A 23,134-nucleotide genomic window follows, 5' to 3' on the forward strand; every position below is an offset into this window, starting at 1 on the left:
CCAGAGAATTCCCCTCCCTCCCTTTCTTCCTTCCCTTTTTTTTGTTTTTTGTTTTGGATTGGCAAGCAGTTTTCCTGCAATAGTAATTAGTGATGGCTAGTGAGGCACCTGGAGAAGGCAATGGCACCCCACTCCAGTACTCTTGCCTGGAAAATCCCATGGACGGAGGAGCCTGGTGGGCTGCAGTCCATGGGGTCGCTAAGAGTCGGACACGACTGAGCGACTTGACTTTCACTTTTCACTTTCATGCATTGGAGAAGGAAATGGCAACCCACTCCAGTGTTCTTGCCTGGAGAATCCCAGGGATGGAGCCTGGTGGGCTGCCGTCTATGTGGTCGCACAGAGTCGGACACGACTGAAGTGACTTAGCAGCAGTCAGGCACCTGGGGGCAGAGATCTGAGCTTCCTGGGTGTCAAAGTGGAAAAGAAACTGCCTGCCAGTGCAGGAGATGCAAGAGTATGGTTCGATCTCTGGGTCGGGAAGATCCTCTGGAGGAGGAAATGGCCACCCACTCCAGTATTCTTGCCGGGAAAATCCCATGGACAGAGGAGCCTGATGGGCTACAGTCCATGGGGTTTAAAAGAGTTGGACACGACTGGGCACACAACAGGGGCAGAGATGGCGGTTAGAGAGGAGGTGAGGAAAACGCAAAGGAAACAGCAGAGAGGGAGGCTGGGAGCCAGAAGGGGCAGGTCTGAGGACTGCTCGGCTCCATCCAGGGGTTCCCGTCACTGTCCCTCCAGGCAGGTGTCCTGAAGGGCACAGAGGTAATGCTTGGTTTGGAGCTGATGCTTGGTTGGGGGATATGCTTGGTTTGGGCCACTGGGGCTGATGCTTGGTTTGGGGCTGGGCCGTTCAGCCCAGGTCTCAGGAAATTTGCTCCATGAGCCAATTTGCTTCCCCTCGTGGAGGCCCAGGCTTGTGAGAGCTCGGGCATTTGGTGGAGGATCAGGTCCGGAAGGGACAGTGGGAGTCACTCCTTATCAGAGATCCACCTCACACCGGACACGGCCCTGAGGGAGAGGGCTGCTTGCTGAAGCCGGAATCTTCGTGGCTTCCTGCTAGTTTTTTTTACCAACATTGAATATTCTGGGTAACTGTGAAATTCGTGGTTTGGAAAGGAATAAATTGCAGAAGAGCTGTGACTGACCTTGGTGGAGGGGCAGCTCTGTGGACTAACTGCTGGATGAGGGGGAAGGAACGGATGCCCATGGGACCAGCACTTCTCTTCCCAACTCCGTCCTCACTGGGTGGCCGGGTGGTGTCTCCCTGGCTCCGGACCCTGCTTAGCCCCATCCCGGTCCTGGGTTGCATTGCTGAGGGTCCCACCCTATTGACCTGACTCCAAGCAGAGCAAACTCGACTGTCTGCAGTGGCTTTTCCCACCCCGCGCTCCCCTATCTTGACCTCAACCAAAAGCAGGATAGTTTTCAAGTAAAATATTTCTCTTGAGCATCCCCTAGATTGGCAGAAAGTCAAGAAAGTTCCTTAGAGGACAGAGTGCACCCCCCTTAATTTTCAGGGGAGGAGAATGAGGCCCAGAGTGGCCAAAAGCTAGAGAGTTAAGGGCAACACAGCTTCCTGACCCCCAGCCCGCTGCAAGCTGGGTGCCGTGTTGATCACAACAGCGCTTGTATGAGACCTGGCCTTTTAGTGATCTTGTATTTCAGTTTGGAAACTGTTGGGAGAAGCAGAAGAACATAATGAAGCTCCCCTTTCAGATTGCCCAACACAGCTTCTTTCATTCCTTCTCAAGTCCTTCTCACTCTCCAAGACCCGCCTCATGGTTGGCCGCTCCATGGAGGCTTGTCCGTGATGTTTCTGCACAGACATGCTGCACGGGCTGTGATGACTCTTAGTTGTAAGAGCTGTATGTTGGTCAAGCAGAGCTGGGGTTTAGGGGGACACCTCTGATGGGGGTGGAGACACTCTCCTCCATGATGACCTGTCCACTCCCTGACTTAAAAAAATATATATATTTATTTATTTTGGCTCCACTGGGTGGCATGTGGGATCAGCATGACCAGGGTTTGAACCCAGGCCTCTCACATTAGGAGTGCTCCCTGAATTGGGAGTGCAGAGTCTTAGCCACTGAGCTACCAGGGAAGTTCCCCGCTCCCCGAATTTTTAAAAAATTATTTATTTTATTTTTGGCTGTGCTGGGTTTTTTTTTTTTTTTTTGCTTCCTGTGCACTTTCTCTAGATTCAGTGAGTGGGGCTCCTCCCTAGTTGCGGTGCACAGCCTTCTCATTGCGGTGGCTTCTCTTGCTGCAGAGCACAGGCTCTAGAGCATGGACTCAGTAGTTGTGGTGCGTGGATTTAGTTGCCCCGCGGCACGTGGAATTTTCCTGGACCAGGGATTGAACCCGTGTCCCCTGCATAAGCAGGTAGATTCTTATCTACTGCACCACCAAGGACGTCCCACTCTCTTGACATTTTTCCCAAACACAGGCACATCCTTTCAGCCCTGATGCATGACGGAAGTCCCAGTGAAGTCTTCACGGATGGAGATAGGGATGCTAGCTGTCTAGCAAGAAAGGGCTGTTGCTCCCTCCGCTAGTCCCCTCGTTCAGCCTATCCACAGTGTGGCCCGTTCACATTCTCAGTTCCTGATTTCCTCCCTGGATTCAGGACGCCCCCTGACTTGTGGGCAGGTGCATCTGTGCCTTATTCTTCCTCAGGCTCTGTGCTGGTCATGTGCAGCTGGTAATTCGTGGGGTGTGTTCACCCCTTCTTCAGCAGCAGAGACTCCCATGACTGTCGGGTCTCTGATTCCAAGTCCTCCCCACCCTCTCTCCCCACAAGGTCCCTTTCTCCCGTGGGACCAGGGGTCTGTGTGAATTGCAGCTTGGGAGCGAGGTACACTCGAGTTAGAAGCAACCTCCTTTCAGAGCCACCCATGTGCTACCTGGTTACCTGAGATTCTGGTCTCACCTGCCACCCCCATGCCCAGATGATGGCTCCAGATGACTCTTGAAAGGACTGAACTTTCACTTCTTGCTGCAGAGACAGCCGGGGTGGAAGTTTTCTGGGCAGATGGTGCATTCTCTTTACTCCAAAGGAGAGCCTGAAAGGGGGGCTTCTGTAGTTACAGCAATGCTCAATCATTTTCTGAATCTTTCAGACACAAAGAGTCCCACATAGGGGAGGACTCTACAGCTGGAGTCTGAACCTGGCAGGGTCCCATTTGTCCCCCAGCTCCTCAGATGGGACTAGTCTGATGACAGTTCACCTGAAGTCACACTCTGATGCATGATGGCACCTGCACATGTGTGTGTGTGTGGGGTCACTTGAATTGCAGCCCTGAAGGCTCTGTGAGGGCACCTGGGGAAGAGATGTGGAAACAACAGCCCCCGAGGACTGCCAGGGGCTAGAGGAGTCTCAGCTGTTCAGGCTGCTGTAACAAAAACACCACAGACGGGGTAGCCTGTGAACAACAGAAGTTTATTTCTCACAGTTGTGGAGACAGACAAGTCCAACATCAAGGCATTGGCAGATCTTTCTGTCGAGTTCTGCCTCCTGGTGGCTGTCCTCACACGTCTGAAGATGTGAAGGAGGTCTTGGGGCCTCTTTCACAAGGGCACTAACTCCACTCACAAGGGCTCCACCCTCATGATCTAATCCCCTCCCACAGCCCCCACGTCCTAATACCATCACCTTGGGGATTAGGTTTCCATATATGAATTTTGGGGACACAAATATTCAGTTCCAGCAGAATGGACTAACCAGAGCAGGAAGTCCAGTTAGAACAAATGGTACACCCTATATGGACCAGATAGATACCTGCTTCTCCATCAGGAAGGAAGAAGTGTTAGTCTCTCAGTTGTGTCTGACTCTTTGTGACCCCCCTGGACTGTAGCCTGCTAGGCTCCTCTGTCCATGGAATTCTCCAGGCAAGAATACTGGAGTGGGTTGCCATGCTTTCCTCCAGGGGATCTTCCCGACTCAGGGTTCAAACCTGGGTCTCCTGCATTACAGATTCTTTACCTTCTGAGCCACCAGGGAAGCCCAGAGGAGGAAAAAAGGGTAGCAGGGATGAACTATCGATACTGAATTTATTCTTGTCCTATTTTTTTGGTAAATCTTTTTTTTTGGTGGGGGGGTAAATTTAAAAAATTTGAAGTTTAGTTGACTTACAATGCTATGTTAGTTTCAGGTATATAGCAAAGTGTTCAGTTTCTAAGTTGTGTCCGACTCTTTGTGACCCTATGGACTGCAGCATGCCAGGCTTCCCTGTCCTTCACTATCTCTGGGAGTTTGCTCACATTCATGTCTACACAGTCGGTAATGCTATCTAACCATCTCATCCTCTGTAGCCCTCTTCTCCTTTGCTCTTCAATCTTTCTCAGCATCAGAGTCTTTTGCAATGAGTCCGCTCTTTGCATCAGGTGGCCAAAGTATACTTATATCTATATCTATATATATAAATTTTCAGATTCTTTTCTATATTATTATAAAATATTGAGTATAGTTCCTCATGCTATACAGTAGGTCTTTATTGTATTTTATATGTAGTAGTGTATATCTGTTAACCCCAAACTCCTAATTTATCTCCCCCCTACCCCACTTTCCCTGTTGGTAACCACAAGTTTGTTTTCTATGTCTGTGAGTCTATTTAAAGCAGAATTTAAAAGCCCATGTTAAGGGTTAACAATTATGAAACAGACCTGATATAAGCCAAGTTATTCTGGGGATACATCTTACTGGTTGCTCTGCTAGAGAAGGTGGCATTTTTCACCTTTGGCCAAATAAAGTAGAAACGCGTGTTAGTCTTGCCTCCTAACACAACTATAAATTCCTTGACGATGGAGCTGAGATTGGAGTTGAAATGAAGTGGGAGGCTGTCTGAGAAAGTCTCCTAGCAGAGGAGGCCCCAAAGGCCATGGCAGACCTGGGTGTCTCTCATCCTGCATCCCTTGCCCCTGAGGATAGGAAGGAGAAATAGATGTTTTCATTTTGTACATTTTTGTGACTGTCACTTGTCGCTGAGTGGCATAGGCTGAGTAGCTGATAGAAAACGTTAAGCTGCGTGGGGCCAGCAGGTCAGAGCCAGAGGACTCTTTGGAGAGCATTGGTTCCATCCATTCATGACAGAGACAATCAGCTGAGGTCCCGGGAGAACATGCAGCCTGTCAAGTTCAGACAGTGAATAAGTGCAGGTCTGGGACACGGGGCTCCTGCCCTCCCCACCCCTCTGGCTGCCCAGCCCATGACCCTGCCAACCCCTGAAACACACTCTCGTAAAACCCAGCTGCTCTTTGGACATGAAGGTAACACACTAGACTCTTGATGGACGGCCTGTGCTTGGAGGTCTTTCTCTGGGATCAGGGAAGGATTGGGCCCCTCCCACCCACTCCTCCTGGAGGTGTCCCCGTCTCTGAGGAGACAGGGCTGTGGACCCTGTTTGGACCGATATCTGCCTGGATAACCAGCAACTTTCCCCCTCTCTACTGCCGCTCAGCAGTAGAGAAAGATGAGGCCTCTTAAAGAGAAACAACCACAACTGCGTTACTACACTGAAAATATAAAAATTTCTCGATATAATAAATGTCTGGTTAGTAGTTGAACTTCTTCAGTTTTTATACACATTTGCAAAAAAATTATTTGAATCAGAAGCCAAATAAGGCCTACTCATTGATGGGGTTCTTAAGTCCCTTTTAATCTACAGGATAATCTTCCATATTTTTCTCTCACTTTTTTGGTTTTGATCGAAGGATCTAGGTTGTTCATCTTTTGGAAATTTCTAAAACTGGATTTTGCTGATTTCGCCCTTGTGAACGAAGGTGATCAATAACGTAGGGTGACCCATCGAGCCAGTTTTCTCTGTGCTCAAATCCAGAAGTCCTTAGCAAATCAGATTGGCCACTCAATGCTTTTTCCCGTCCTTTATATTTTCTTATTGTAAGTTGGTAATTAAGTTATAGCCTTTATCAGACTCATTTAATTTTTTGACAGGATTCTTCCCTAGTTAGTGGTGTGTTATTCCAACAGCAGGCACATAAATAGCTGTTTGCCTCTCATTTTGTGATATTAGAGCCTTTCATGACCAACGCTTACATCCATTCATTCGTCACAGGTTGCAAAGCGGTGATGTTCTCGTTCTACCTTCCCTTTCCGTTTATTAGCTGGACTTCTTTTATTAGAGACACACTCAGCACCTCTCTGGTTACCCAGAGCTACAGTGCACAGGTTAAAGGCTCTATCAGCCCTTGATTCTTTCTCTTTCTTTGCTGTCTTTTCCAAATATGGCTCCTTGGCATGCCCCCAAAGGGATGAATGGTTTCCTTTAGGGGCGTTATAAACTTATGGACACAGAAAAAGCTTCAGTCTTTTGTAGTTATTATTCTTATTGATGTTTACATGTTTCCGTCTTTGGCCAGTGGGAACTTCTTCAGGTTGGTTCCTGAGTTATTTTGATATAACCCAGTACTCTTGATAGTTTCCTGGTTTTACAATTTGACAAGATGTTCCAAACCAATTACTCAGTATACTCCTGTCCTGGTCTTGGGAATAGCCATTTCTCTAACGAATCCTGCTTCTTTTTAATGTAAAGTGTATTTACAGACAGAGATGCTCATTGCTACTAACCTGGTTGTTTTTTTCTAGTTCCTTTCAGTGGCTATAGCTAGGAAACATGTATTACTTTTAAGAGACAAAATATATAGTGTGTTCCTACTGATGTTACTAATTCAAATTCAGAGCTGCAGAGTTTTAACTGAACCTCATTGACCTTACATCTTTATCTTTTTCTCACGCTGAAAATCCTGACTCTAAATGGTACCAGTGTAATTACTCCTTTGCGTTATGCCACAACCAGCACACACACAACAGTCTCTGAGTAACAATACAAACCTATACTACCGATAACAATATGATTACAGGAAACAGCGATATTTTTGAGGTTCTTTTTGTCCTGAGACTGTATGCCACTAGGGATATATAGTCAAATTACTGTGTTTAAGTCAGTGGGAATAATTCCTTCTTGGGTAGTTAAATTACCAACCGGTGGTTATGTTACATAATTATGGTTCATTTGTATAATTCCCCTTTTCATTTTTAGGGCTTGCTTTTTAAGTTTAATTCCAAGGTTGAATTTACAAAGCAAGGTACGTTCAAAGAAGTCTAGCTTCTCTCCTCATCCCCTCTATTCTGTCTCCCTTTTCCTCTTATGCTACCATTACGGTATTTTTGTGCATACTTCCATATTTTTTTTTAAATAAGCAAATGTCTGTTCATCTGTATTTATCTATCTGGTTCCTTTTTTTAAATAAAATGAATGAAAACATTCTTGGCATATTTTTCCCTTCCTTGCTTTTTCACTTGTCATCTGGAAAGCATCCATGTTTGTATGTAGAAATATCCTTCACTCCTTTTCATGGCTATGTAGGACTCCATCATGCAGATATAATAATACTTGGTTTACCTAACCAGCCTCTTACAGATTGCCATTGTCTTCTAGTCCTTTGCTATTATTATAAAGTTGTGCTCCAATAAATCTTCGGGCATGTATTTTTTCATATATCTGCTAATGTAATATATCTTTGGGATAAATTCCCAGATTTGCTGGGTCCAAAGGTCAGTGCATATGTAATTTTGTAAGGTAATACTACATTTCCCACCAGCAATGTAGGAGTGCTTCTTCCCCTTATATTGCCGACACAGCGTGGAGTCACACATTTGGCCTTGTGCCCAATTTGATAGGTTAACAAATTGTACCTCAGTGTATTTTTAATTTGTACCTTCCTGTCACAAGTTGAATTCCCTGAGAGCAGACTCTGAGACTGACTAGCCCACAAGGCGTTTTTAAAAGAACAATCTTTGGACGATCACTTGGGGAGGGAGCAAGATTGGGCAGACGGACAAGTAGAGTCCCTCTACTCGACATCGGAATAGGCTGAGGCCGCAGTGGGCCGTGGAGCTGGGAAGGCCCTTCAGGGATGCTCTGAGTTGGGATGACCGGCAGGGCTGCTCATCCTCCACGTTTGTCTGTCGCAGAATGAGGGCTGCTCTGGGAGGAGGTGTGACCTTGGACCAGGCAATTTTCTCCTGCTGAGATGAACCCGCGTGAGTGCTGACAGCTGAGGGCCATCTCCTGGTGGCACTTGCAGTAGGTGGGGGGTGGGGAACGAAACCTCTCCTTTCTGAAGGAAAATAGGTGGCACGTCCCAGCACCCACTTTGTCTGTCAGTTTATCTATAAGATCCGCCTCAGTGATTTTTCTTCTCTCAAGTTTTCTGTGTGCAGTCTTATTTCTCTCTCTCTCGTCTATCTATTTAGTTGATCTGTCTCAGTTTGAGATAGGCGTACTAAATAGTCTTGGTTTTTAACAAACGCGTTTCTACGTATTTCTCTTGTCATCTCTTACAGTTTCTGCTTTGTGAAAGTTGTTGTTCAGTCACTGCAGGCATACTCAATATTACTGTTAAAATGTCATCGCCCTGCAGACTTCAGGATTATAGTGTCTGCTTTGTTTTACTCAGCACTCTTTGGCCTGAACTCTACCTTGCTGGATATGTAGCCCACCAGGCTCCTCTGTCCATGGGGTTCTCCAGGCAAGAATACTGGAGTGGGTTGCCATTTCCTCCTCCAGGGGATCTTCCCGACCCAGGGATCAAACCTGCGTCTCCTGCATTGGCAGGCGGGTTCTTTGCCACTGAGCCACCTGTTTAGGCTGCATGTAAGTGATATTATAGCTATTTCTTTGTCTGACTTACTTCACTTAGTATGGCAATCTCTTGGTTCAGTCATGCTGCTGAAAACAGCATTATTTCATTCTTTTTTTCTTTATGGCTGAGTAATCCGTTGTATGTATACATCACGCCTTCTTTATCCATTCATCTTTGGATGGACCCTTAGGTTGCTTCCATATATTCATTACTGTGAACAGTGCTGTTATGAACATTGGAGTGTGCGTATATATATATTTTTTGGCTTCCCTAGTGGCTCAGCTGGTAAAGAGTCCACCAGCAATGCAGGAGACCTGGGTTCAATCCCTGGGTATTTTTTATTGTTTAAATTATGAAAATGAAACAAATTTACAGGAGACTTGGAAAATATAGATCAAAGTTACATATAGTTCCACTATATACTGCAATTATTGTTAAGTAGATAAATTAAGATTTTTAGTTGGAGTTTCAATATCAAACTCTCAAAAATTAATAGAATGAATATACAGAGAAGTAGAAGGATATGGTAGACCTGAAAAGTACTGTGAACCAATTCAATATAATTAAGATTTACATAATTTTCACACAATAGTAGAGTACAAATTCAATTCAAGTTCCCATAGACTATAAACTAGGAGACACTGGAACATACCCAGGGACATAAGTCCAGGTACAAAAATTTCATGGTCTGAAGGTATTGAAATCATACAGAGTCTGTTCTCTTATCATTGTGGTATTATGTTAGGGATCAATATCAAAAGATATTTGTAAATAACCCACAAATTCGGGACATTTACGTAGAGACATCTTTAGCTTAGGCAATGAAAACTGCAAAGTCGGAAGACTGAAAAAAGAAAAAAACAGAGTGATTGCAGAGAAGAAAGCATTTAAATGAGAAATTAATATCAAAGTGAAAAATTAAAGCTAATATCAAAGATACTTTAAAAATTCCATATATTTGGAAATTAATGTTCACTTTTAAATGAGGGGTGCGTATATCCTTTTAAATGATAGTTTTATCCAGATATACGCCCAGGAGTGGGATTTCTGGATCATATGACAACTCTGTTTTTAGTTTTTTAAGGACCTTCCATACTGTTCTCCACAGTTTGCCTATTTTATGTCTCTTTCCTTCGAGGAGCAATATTAAAATGAGCTGGTGAATTCTTCCTGCTCCCCTGAGTCTCCCGCAGCGTGTAATTTGAAGTCCGACGTGTTCACTTCCCATTGGGCAATTAGCAAGCTGGTCCTGCGTTTTGTGTACCTTTCCCACTCTTTCCCTCCCCCATCTGTGAGTACTGTGTTGCATCCACAGCGTCAGGGCACAGCCATCGCCTTCCCGGGGATGCCCCCTACTACTGTCACTTGGTCTTGGCGCCAAGCTTGCTGTCCGACCCCTCAGCTCCTTCCAGCCAGTGTTGTCTGAAGCTTGCTCTCGGGTCGATCCTTAGTAAGAGCTCGTGAGAATACAAGCCTCCTGGACTCTTGACTGTTTACAGCAATCTATCTACGGTCTTGACACTTACAGGTTGGCTTGGCTCCTGTTTTCTTTCCTTGCCTAGCAAATATTCTGCTCCATTGCTTTCTGGCCTACAGTACGGCTGCTGAGAGGTCTAACTGCAATCTGATACTTTTTTCTTTCTTTCTTTTTTGGCTGCACTGGGTTTCCTTTGCTGTGCCTGGGCTCTTCATTGTGAGTCCGTTGCTGTGTGGCATGTGGGAATCTTAGCTCCCCAACCAGGAACTGAACCCACATCCCCTGCATCGGAAGGTGGATTCCTCACCACTGCACCACCAGGAAGTCCCTGACACATTTTCCTTTATAAGTGACTTGGACTATGTAACCAACGTCTGAGGATGTTTTGCTTCCTGAAAGTTCGATAGCTCCACTAGCATGTATCTCGACTATATGTCGACTGTGCTGGGTGGGACGGTGTGCCCTTGAAGTGAAGTTTCAAGTATTTTTGCTTCAGGAAACATGTTCTAAACTTTAATTTTGAGTATTATCCTGTTTTATAGCTTTGGTTTTCTTCTGGAGGTTTCCTATTATATGAAGATTTGACTCTTGGCTATCTCCTGCCACTTTCTCTGGAAATCTTTCCATTTTCTTACTCTTTCCTTTTGACTAAAATGTTTCTCCTTTTCACCTGTTTCACTTAAGACATTGTCTTTTGCATGTATTTGTATTTGTGATTCTGGCTTAGTCCTCATTTAGTAGTCATTTTAACTTCATACCTAACCTCCTTCCCCTCTTTTTCCACATTGTTATTTTTTTGATTTTTTTTTTTTAAGGCTATGCTGTATGGCGTGTGGGATCTTAGTTCCTTGACCAGGATTTGAACCCATGCCCTCTGCTTTGAAAGTGTGGACTCTTAACCCCTGGGCCGCCAGGAAAGGGCCCATGCTATCCTTTTCTTTAATCACCTCCTTTCTGAGCTTTTCTAATTCTGAGTTTGTGATGTTCTTTCATATTCTTTACATTTTATTATTTTTTTTAGCCCATTTTGAAATATGAAGTGACCCGTTTTCATCTGTGTCTGGCCATGTCAGTCTGCTGTGTCTTCCTGGGCCATGGTGGTCTCACATTACCTCTCATCTCTTTTCCCTCAAGTTGACTTACTGTGATATCTGAAAGAAATTCTTTTCAGCTGCTTGTGTTTAAGTAAAATAATTTCCTGTACTTCTAGGGGAGAAGCTTGGGCTGAGAGAGAGGTCCCGAACTTCATGAGTCCAGAGCTCTTGTGTCTCTTACTTGCTATGAAGTTTTATAAAATATGTCTTGCTGGGCTCTGATGTCTCACGCCTTCCTCACTATTCATTGGGCCTTCTCTTCCCTCTGCCCCTGTGGTCTTGACCTCATCAGTTCAGACTTTTTCCGCAGCAGTTTTCTGCTCAGCACAGGGTCTCGGTTTTCAGGGGGCTCTGGTATTAACTGTGTGAGTTCACATCTTGGGCACGTCTGGTGTGCTGTGGCTCCTCTTCTCACCCGTGACTTGGAGCCTTCAAGATCCCCCTCTCAGTTTCGCTTGCTTTCCTCAGATGGACCACAGTTCAGTTCAGTTCAGTCACTCAGTCGTGTCCCACTCTTTGCGACCTCATGAACCGCAGCACATCAGGCCTCCCTGTCCATCACCAACTCCCGGAGTCCACCCAAACTCATGTCCATCGAGTCGGTGATGCCATCCAACCATCTCATCCTCTGTCGTCCCCTTCTCCTCCTGCCCTCAATCTTTCCCAGCATCAGGGTCTTTTCCAATGAGTCAGCTCTTCACATCAGGTGGCCAAAGTATTGGAGTTTCAGCTTCAGCATCAGTCCTCCCAATGAACATTCAGGACCAATTTCCTTTAGGATGGACTGGTTGGATCTCCTTGCAGTCCAGGGACTCTCAAGAGTCTTCTCCAACACCACAGTTCAAAAGCATCAATTCTTCATCGCTCAGTTTTCTTCACAGTCCAACTCTCACATCCATACATGACCACTGGAAAAACCATAGCCTTGACTAGATGGACCACAGTGAGTACCTAGAAAAGTATCAGGTAAATTGTGTGTGTGTGTGTGTGTGTGTGTGTCTTTTGGCTGCACTGTGAGGCTACGTGGGATCTTAGTTCCCCAACCAGGAACTGAACCCAGGCCTTCTGCGGTGGAAGTACAGAGTCCTAACTGCTGCTTTTAGGGATGCCCCTAAATTGTGTTTTGTGATTCTCAGGACCCGCAGAGAGAGGACCAGCCGATTTTCCTCAGCATCCTTCTGCACACTTGTTTATCTCACACTGCCCCGCAGCTACTAGCCGTTTGGCTTTAGACACATTCTGGGTGTGTGGAGACCTTGTCACTGTTTTTGTTGCAGATGTCGCCCACCAAGTTTTGGTTTTGTTACTCCAGTTCTGTCCTCTTTTTATGTGGAGACTTGGGGCTTCCCTGGTGGCTCAGACAGTACAGAATCTGCCCACAGTGCAGGAAACCTGGGTTCAATCTTTGGGTCGGGAAGATCCCCTGGAGAAGGGAATGGCAACCCACTCCAGCATTCTTGTCTGGAGAATTCCATGGATGGAACTTAGTGGGCTACAGTCCACAGGGTTGCAAAGAGTCAGGTATGACTGAGGGGCTAACACAAACACTTTGGGGATGTTAAAAATATATAGGCTGTTAATATTCATTTCCTACACTTTTTATTAGTTGAAATTATTAAGAAATTTTAAATAACCTGGTGAAGAGCTAACCAGTCACTGCATCCTGTGTGTCAGAAATGTCCTCTCCAGGGCAATGTGTCTAAAAGGACACGCACTGAACACAGGTAACAAAGATTAGGGGTTGTGTTAACTTTTCTGGGGCTGCTGTAACAAAGCACCCTAAAGCAGGTGGCTTAAAGCAACAGAAACTTATTCTCTCACGGTTCTGGAGGTTGGAAGCCCAAAGGTGCTGTAGGGCGCGCTCCCTGTGAAGGGTCTCTTATTTCTTCTCCTGGCTGTAGTGGTGACCAGCAGTCTTTGGCGTGTGGCTGCGTGGCTCCTGTTTCTGTCTCTGTCTTCACATGGCGTTCTCTCTCTCTTGTCTCTTCTCCTGAGGTCACCAGCCATTGGATTAGGGCCCAAGCTTCAATACTTTGGCCACCTGATGTGAAGAGCCAATTCATTGGAAAAGACCCTGATGCTGGGAAGGATTGAAGGCAGGAGGAGAAGGGGATGACAGAGCATGAGATGCTTGGATGGCATCACCGACTCAGTAGACATGAGTTTGAGCAAGCTCTGGGAGATGGTGAAGGACAGGGAGGCCTGGCGTGCTCCCATCCATGGGGTCGCAAAGAATTGGACGTGACTGAGTGACTGAACAGCAACAAACCCAAGATGGGGCTTCTGTGGTGGTTCAGCGACAAAGAATCCACCTGCCAAGCAGAACACGCAGGTTCGATCCCTGGGTCAGGAAGATCCCCTGGAGAAGGAAATGGCAACTCTCTCCAGTAGTCTTGCATGGGAAATCCCGTGGACAGAGGAGCCTGGCAGGCTACAGTCCACAAGGTCACAAGGAGTCAGAAACAACTTAGTGACTAAACAACAACAAATCCAGTTTATGATCTCATTTTACAATTATATCTGCAAAGACCTCATTTCTAATTAAGCCACTGTCCCAGGCATGGGGTGGACTTGGACTTTGGGGAACATTATTCAACTCAATACAAGGGTCGTAGGCTAAATACTTGTATAATAGGAGGATTTCCTGGATAAAGAGAAAGAAAAATGTTTCCTACAGAGTGGAGTGACAAGATTTAAGCTCTTTCCGTGTCCTCATCAAGCAAAAGCATGTGCCTCATGACTCAGCTGGGGCCTGGGGGTCAAGAGCCCCCAGGTCGGCTCTGGGCTCCTCCTGAGTTTCCATTGTGCCCGTGGAGGTCTCCTCTGGGCTAATCGCCACGTGGACCTTGCACGAGGCTGGGGCCTGATTCCCTGCCGTCCTTTCAGGAGGAAAGGACGTCAAAGAGAAGCTGTCAAAGAAAAGCCTTCTATCTCTGGACCCAGTGGGTGGGAAGCCAAAAAGAACTGCTCTGTGCTTCCCATTCGACCATTGAATCCCGATAATTGAGCTTCTTTTTAAAAAGCCCCAAACCCTCACACATGCAGAGAAGGAAGCAAGGAGTCAGAATAGGTGCCAAGAGCTATAAATTTTCCCTGTCTGTCTGGGGCCATTATTCCATTGCCTACAGGCACTCTCTTGGCAGCTCAAAGTAAATCAGTCAGGTTCACCAGTCCAGGTGCAGGCACTGGTTATTGAATTAATTGGATGTACATAGTTCAGTGTCCTAGCTCTTGCATGGGGGTGTCTGCCAAATCCCCAGCAGTCTAGAAATATCCCAAAGAACTTTTCTGACTTATAAATAGAATTGCTATAAGCATCCCTCCCTTGTTCACCTCAAGGCCTATCTCTCCTCAGTCTGTTTTAACAACAATAATAACAACTCCATCCCAACCCACCACTTCTGGGTAGTGTTCTGTGTCTTTGGAACATTTACAGCTGCTTCACAATGAATGTGGGAGAAGTCTCCCAGCTTGTTGACATGGCCTCATGCCAGGTATTTGTGCCTTTTGCCTTGATGCATTATTTTGATTTGAGGAGCTTTTCCGGGAACTTAACTCTAGGGGACATCATCCATTGGGTAGCCTTAGCAGTCTAATTTCCAGATTTCAGTTACCCAGTTTGTCCCTCACTAACTGTCACCATTCTCATCAGTCTTCTATTAATTATCTAGTACCGTTCTACCAACATCCCATCAACTTCAACAACAAACCTGCCTCTCAGTTCCAACATCATCAGCCAGTCATCACTAATCCTCACGCTATTGTCCCTCGAAACCTGATGTCAGATGCTGCATGAACTTCCGTTTACTCTTTTTTAAAAAACAATTATTTGTTTATGTATTGGCTGTGCTGGGTCTTTGCTGCTGTGTGTGGGCTTTCTCCAGTTTCACCGAGCGGAGGCTACTCTCTGACTGCGGTATGAGAGCTTCTGGTTGAGGTGGCCTCTCGTTGCAGAGCACAGGCTTTAGGGCGTGTGGGATCCAGCAGCTGTGGCTCGCCAGCTCTAGAGTTGTGGCAGCGGTTGTGGCACATGCGCCTAGTTGTCCCGCCACGTGTGGCATCTTCCCAGACCAGGGACTGAACCCGTGTCCCCCTGCAATGGCAGGCAGATTCTTAACCACTGGGCCACCAGAGAAATCCTTCCTTTACTCCTATATGGAGCATCTTCTTGGGACACTGATGGATGGTGCTCTCGGATCATTTGGGCACTTGTATCAGTCACTGCGTGTATATTTCTTCTCTCCCTCTGGTACTAGAACTGTCTAGTGCGTTTTCCTTCTATTCCTGTCAGGAGACTTAAGTTGCAGATGAAAGGAGCAGCTCTAGCTATGTCAATCACAAAGGGACTCAATACACAGAATCAGTTCAGTACAGTACAGTTGCTCAGTTGTGTCCGACTCTTTGTGACCCCGTGGACTGCAGCACGCCAGGCTTCCCTGTCCATCACCAACTCCTGGAGCTTACTCAAACTCATGTCCATTGAGTTGGTGATGCCATCCAACCATCTCATGGACCACAGCCTTGTCTAACTCAATGAAACTATGAGCCATGCCATGTAGGCCCCCCAAGACGGACGGCTCATGGTGGAGAGTTTTGACAAAACGTGGTCCACTGGAGAAGGGAATGGCCTGCATTGCAGGGGGATTCTTTTACTGCTGAGACACTGGGGTAGTGTATCTCAACAATACACTATACACTCAGCTATAATATCAGGAAAGGGAGTTCTCACACTTTTGGACTCAGGCCAGGATTGGGGGCATCACCTATGGGATGTGGTGGGGAGGCCACCTGAAGGAAAGACAATTCGAAACGAGGTATCTAGATATCTTACAGAAATGAAGGTGCTAAGAGGAAAGTTATAGAAATGAAAAATGGTGGGAAGCAATCAGGGCTAGTGCTAAATATAAATTCTTACTCATGGAATATTCCATCATATCAATACAAAATGAAAATCCCCTGTTGGGGGCCAGAGTGAGGTACTCCGCCCGTGACAAAGGTCATGAGGAAGGAGGCTCGACATACGCAAAGGCGGGATCGAGCCTCAGGAGTCCCCCTGGAACTCCTCGAGCATCTACCCCCATAACCAGAGCCTGCCTACTTTACTACTTTGTGCTCACCTACACCTCTGACTTTACGGGGGGCTGTCCCCCACCACCTCTTTTGGAGAAGGAGTTAACTTAGAGCTCCAGTTTATAATAATTCCTGGGCGTGATAAGAGTGTTTTAACCTACAAACTCCTCTGAAGGTTCTCTAGCCTGCCTGACAGGCTCATCCGGCCACATGTGATTGCTCACAGCCTCCCAACCTTGAGAGGCACGAGATGCTTTAAACCTTCTAAAAACAGGTTCCTTAGAAAAGTTAGAAAACTATTAGTATAAATATAATAGGCTGATTAGAAATTGTATTGGTGAAGGGTTTTTCATTTGTTGAGCCAACGTTTGTTGCTAAGTCTCCACATCCCCTGCCCTTACACACATTAATGAATATATAGAAGAAATAAGTATTAACCTTTGATATTAATCACGTTAGACCTTAGGCTAAGTAAATTCTTTCCTTAGCTAAAACCCACTACACCCTCACCCTGTAGGAATGTAACTTTATTTGGGTGGCGTCTGTTTTGAGAATAATCAGCCCTGGAGAAATAAGTGTCCTGATTGACTGACCGCTGTCACAAGGAGAGGGTCGTAAATTGTCAGCAGGCCCCCCTGGCCAGAAGATGATGTAACACCCCTAAGACCTCTGTATACCTTTGTATGAAGCACCTGACTTTGATAAAAGTCAGGACTGCTGTCCCCACGTGACTTTTGCATAACATCTCAGTGTATAAAAGTAGACCATGGAAAATAAAGAATTGGGATCAGTTTCTCAAAATACTGGTCTCCCCATGTCGCTCTCTCTCTCACTCTGGTTGAGTCTCCATCTGGAGCGCGGAACCCACCATGCTTACTAATTATGCCTGGGCTTCTAAGATCCGACCGGGGAGGCCTCAGTGTCTCCTCTCCTTCGGGAGAACGGAAGGACGCCTGCGGCCTACGTAAGTGGTGCAAACTTCTTGTCTTGAAGTTTTATTGGTCTCCCGCGTAAACCAAGCTACTCAGCCTCTTTTCTCCACTGAATTTTCCTACTGAGCTATCCTTATTCTATTACTCTTTATATCTTTAATTAATATCTAATTGAAGCTATTATATCCTGATCCTCGCCTACGCCGTCTCTCCTTCGAATACCCTGGATCAGCCGGGGCTGGTCCCCGGCAGGTGGCGCCCGAGACAGGGACTTTCGAAGGTAAGCTCCCCAAAGCAATCAGAGCCATCAGCCCTATTGCTCCCCGTTCTCGGAACAACTGGGTCAGCAGCCCTCTTGTTCCCCCACGGAGCAGTTTGGGTCACCAGCCCTACTGCTCCTCCCTCGGAACAGTTTGAGCCATCAGCCTACTGTTCCTCCCCCCGGAACAATCTGGGCCATCAGCCCTATTGTTCTTCCAATGTTCGGGACGGCTAGGACCCCACTCGAGGGTGCCGCGGACCCCCCTGTAGGATAGACAGGGTGAGAGGAGTGGGAAGTGTTGAAAGTGTTAAAGAGTTAGAGTTAGAAAAAACAGTTTCTGAAGTTAAAAGGCCAAAGAAAAGCCTGATCTTTTGATAGCTTAAAGCAAAATCTTTTACTATACTTAATTTTCTGACATGGGTAACACTGAAACTAAGAATGGCAACTCTTTATACAAGTAATCTTGAAACTGTTAAAGAGGCTACTGTTAATTTAGATACTTGGGTGAAGGTGAAAAAACAACTAAACACTTATCCTATAAATATGATTAAAAATGTTCTGGATCCTCATCATGAGGCTGTGGGATGACCTATGGGAGAGGCTATAGCGGTGGATGGTAGTGGGTCTCCACCTTCTGCACAGATCATATTTTCTGCCATTGACAAGGAAGAGGAGGGACACTGTGCTCTACCTCCCGAGGAGTGAGAGGGCTTACAGGACGCTGCGGCCGGGCGCCCTGGCGAGCCCCCTCTCCCTCTACACAAACCTTTAAAAATTTATCCAACAATTTCTGATTTAAGGCGACTACTCCACCTCCGCTTGCACCTCCCAGGGCCTAAAAATTCCCCAGTTTACATCCAAAGCCTCCCAGAGCATTGCCTAAGGTTGAAAAAGATTAAAAAGTTTTATTTTTAAAGAAAGGAGCTTTTAAAAAATACACAATATACAGAGCCTACTCCTTGCAGAAAAACCCCCTCAGGGGGGCTTCACCCAAGCAAAAAAAAGCAAAAAAGAGAGAAAAAGAAAAAAGAAAAAAAGTGAAAAAGAAAAAAGGAAAGAAAATAGAGAAAGATCTAAAGATAGAAAAAGAACTAAAGAGTGAAAAGGAGAGAGGAATGGAGGAGGAAGGAATCAGGGAATGCAGCAAGATAGAAAAAGGAAAAAAGGAAGTTAGAAAAAGAGATACAGAGAGAAAGAGAGGGAGGAGGAAAGAAAAAGTTAGAGAGAAAGAGGGTAAAGGAAAGAAATGAAAGAAAGAGAAGACAGTAAGAAGGAAGAAGGGAGAATGAAAGAGGGAAACAAGAAGGAAATGATAGAAAGTAAAAGAGAAGAGAAGAGGAAGGAAAAAAGAGTGAGGGAAAGAAAACTTGAGAAAGATTTAAAGAGAAGAAGGAAGAAAAAATCAGCAGAGGAGAGAGGAGAGGACTTACAGGACACTGTGGCCAGACGCCCTGGCGAGCTACCTCCCCCTCTGCGCAAACTTTTAAAAAAAATTTATCCACCACTTTCTGATTTGGGGCGATAGCCGCCGCCTCCGTTTGCGCCTTCCAGGGCCCAAGAGTTCCCCACTTTGCCCCCAAAGCCTCTCAAAGTGTTGCCTAAGCCTGAAAAAGATAAAAAGTTTTTTAAACAGTGGAGCTTTTAAAACAGACTGCATGCACAATATGCAGAGCGTGCTCCTTGGAGAAAACCCCCTCAGGGGGGTCTCACCCAGGCTAAGAGAAAAGCCAAACGGTAAGGGGATTTAGCAACAATATTAACCCTTGACAAGGTTACTCCAATTCCAACGGGAGTGGCTGGCCCCCTACCTGAGGGCATTGTAGGACTTGTGCTAGGGCGTAGCTCGCTTTCTTAAAAAAAAAAAAAAAAGAAAGAAAGAAAAAGAGTAAATAAATAAATAAAAAGAAAAAGAAAATTTCGGTGGTGCATGGTGTAGTAGATTCTGATTATATTGAGAAATTAAAGTTTTGTTCTCACCGCCTACTAAAACTGTGCAAATTAATAAAGGTCAAAGAGTAACACAGCTTTTGCTTTTTACCTTATTATCAGACAAGAAAAAACCTTGACTTCTCAGGCTAGGAGCCACAGAACATTTGGATTTAGTGATCTAGCCTTTCGGGTGCAGAAAATTACAGCTCCAAGGCCTTTAAAAGATCTTTTAATTCAAGAAAATAAAATGTCAGGGCTATTAGACACAGGAACAGATGTCTCTTAACATTGCTGGGAAAGACTGGCCTAGTTCCTGGCCCACATATAATACTAAAAATGAGTTGGTGAGATTAGAGAAAGTGATATGCGGGGTGAGAATGCTGTAGAAAAAAAAAAGGTGAGGGAGAGTTTAAAACCTTGAAGAGTAGTGAGTTCCCTGTTGCTGGAAGTATTCAAGCAAAGATTAGATGGTTACTTGTCATCTAAAAAGCTATAGACCAGATTTAGGTTACAAAACAAAAACTGGAGAAGCTTATAAAGATGTTGTGCAACACCTCTTTACTTGCTTCTCATATTTAGGTGTGCCAAAAGTTTTAAAAACTGATAATGCCCCTTTGAAGCTGCGGAGAGATTGTTTACTAACTTTAAATGATTTCCAAAAAGTATTAGGGGACATTAATTGGATATGCCTACATTTAAAACTGACTACTACAGATTTAAAGCCTTTGTTTGATTGCTTAAAAATTGATCCTAATTCCAGTTCTAAGAGAAAGTTGACTAATGAGACAGAGTTAGCTCTTGTTGAAGTGTATGAGACTTTAAATGGTCAGTTAATTAGGATTAATATTACCAAAAGATGAGATTAAATTATTCTTGCCATAAAACATACACCTACAGGGTGCTTGTGACAAAAAGGCCTATTGGTTCCATCTACCAGTGACCCCAAGAAAAATAGTTTTATCTTATCCCAGCTTGGTGGCACAATTAATTATAAAAGGAGGAAAAAAGAAGTGTGGAACTTTTTAGAAAAGAAGTAGCAAATATAGTAATTCCATTCAATAAGGATCAACTACAAGTCTTTTACAAAGTAGTGATGATTGGCAAGTTGCCCTGATAGATTTCAGGGGTCAAATTTTGCTTCATTTGCCCTCAAGCCCCCACAGTAGTTAAAAGTTCAAAAATGTTAGATTGGCAGTTTGAAGATACCTGTGGAACTTTCCAACCCTACGTAGTTCCTACGCTCCCCTTTACCCTATGGGGGAGGGACATGCTGTCTCAAATAGGAGATACTCAGAGAAGGATTTTCTCAATTTCTTAGTTATCAACAGGCAGTACAATTAATAATACTATATATATTATTATAAATACATAATATAAATATATTTGCCTAATTGCAGTTCGCCTAATTAGGTATGGGTATAAATAAAATATAATAGAGGTATACCTAATTCTATTTATAGATCTATACTTAATTAATTTGTATATAATTAATATGTATAGTATATATGCATATTATATATATACTGTATAATCAAATATATATTGCAGTAATATAATGTGTGTGGCTGATATTAATTGGTATGGATTGATGTGCTGTGATGATATATGTTCTATATACTGTATAATTATATGTGTGTGACATGTATTATTGCAGTACATTGGTTTGTGTTGGCTGGTATTAGCTGTGTACGTGTTGTATTGCTGTAATATATATTAATTAACATTAATTATAAAGATTAATTCAAGTATATTATGTCAATAAGTTTATACTTGTTGAAATGTATAAATACATATATAAATACATTTTGCATTTAGATATATTTGTTTACCAAAATGAGATAAGGAGGTTATACATTTATTGTTTAAATTTATACAGAGACCCAAACTAAACATTAGACCTAAATTAACATATCCCTAAATTTATGTTGTTAAATTGTAAATTTTAAAAATTTAAAAAATTAAATTGACAACTGCTTGACAATTCTTTTACCATAAAACCCCCATAGGTGTAATTGGGGTAGCCAGACAAAAAATTGGTTTTATGGCAAAACGGCCCCCTAGAATGGGTCCATCTCCCCGCCCAAGCTAAAAAGGTAGCGGCTTCTTATCCGGGATTGATAGCTACTTTGATATTAAAGGAAAAAAGCAGAGCATTAAATTATTTGGTAAAGAGCCATCAGAAATTGTAATCCCATATAATAAGGAACAACTTGATGCTCTTCTAATGTTTGAAAATTGGCAGATTGCTATAGGAAACTATTTTGGTCAAAATTTTTGCATCATTTACCTTCGCATGTTTTGCTGAATTTTATATCCAGACATCCAGTTATTTTTCCTGTCAGATGTAAACAATCTCCTATTCCAAATACTCAAATAGTTTTTACTGATGGGTCAGCAGACGGTAAAGCCTCCATAGTTACTAAAAATCACCAAAAGGTTTTAGAAACATGGGAAACTTCAAACAGCATAGAGGCTTTTGCTATTTTTGCAGATGAAGAATTTAACCTTTATTCTGATTCTCAGTACATTGTCAGGTTGTTTCCACACATTGAAACTGCGGTTTTTGTCTGAAAATAAAACTACCATATTTCATTTGTTAACTAAATTACAGCAACAAATTTGGAAAAGAAATAAAATATTTTTCATTGGACACATTCGGGCTCATTCCAGATTGCCCGGCCCTTAAAATGCCTTTAATGATTTGGCTAACTTGTTAACCAGAAATACAGTGGCTACTGTGATTGAGGAGGCCAGAGCCTCTCACTCACTTCATCATCAATATGCTACTGCCTTAAGATATCAATTCCAAATTCCCAGAGAAACTGCTAGGGAGATTGTGCGTTCTTGCTTATATTGCCCCACTGTTTATAATATAGTCTACCTACGGGAGTTAACCCTCGCGGTCTCAAACCTAACGTGCTCTGGCAAATGGATGTAACTCATGTCTCTTCATTTGGAAAACTTTCCTTTGTTCATGTAACTGTAGATACCTTTTCTCATGTTATTATTGCAACTTCTCGTACCGGAGAGGCAGTTAAAGGTGTTATACAACATCTCTTTACTTGTTTTTCATATTTGGGCCTACCAAAAGCTCTGAAAACTGACAATGCTCCTGCTTACATTTCTAAGTCTTTTCAGGAATTTTGTTTACAGTTTCAAATTAAACACAATACAGGCATCCCTTATAATCCCCGGGGACAAGCCATTGTGGAAAGAGCACATCAAACATTAAAGCTTCAAATTCAAAAATTAAAAGAAGGGGAGTTTAAGTATAGCTCTCCCCATCAAATCTTGCAACTTGCTCTTTTTGTAATAAATATTTTAAATGCCGTTTAGGCTGGAACTACTGCAATGCTTCGTCATTGGTGCCTGGAGCAGTTAAATGCAAAACCGTTAGTCAAATGGAAGGACCTCCTCTCAGGACAGTGAAAGGGTCCTGACCCATTATTAACTAGCGGTCGAGGATGTGCTTGTATTTTTCCACAGGATGCAAATTCTCCAATTTAGATCCGGGACAGGTTGATTCTCCATGTTGCAGACCCCCAGACATCCAGTTCCCCCATTGCTTCGCTCACAAAAGAGGAGCCCGCCGGCAGGGGAGACAAGATAAACATCGAGATCCCGGCGAGACTGACAGGGCTGCTGCAGCGTGAACTCCAACCAGAAAATAATTCTACTTATTCTGTTTTAGCTTATCCACCCT

The sequence above is a fragment of the Bos indicus x Bos taurus genome, chromosome 4 (genome assembly GCF_003369695.1).
Source record: "Bos indicus x Bos taurus breed Angus x Brahman F1 hybrid chromosome 4, Bos_hybrid_MaternalHap_v2.0, whole genome shotgun sequence".
In the NCBI taxonomy this organism is placed as follows: domain Eukaryota; kingdom Metazoa; phylum Chordata; class Mammalia; order Artiodactyla; family Bovidae; genus Bos; species Bos indicus x Bos taurus.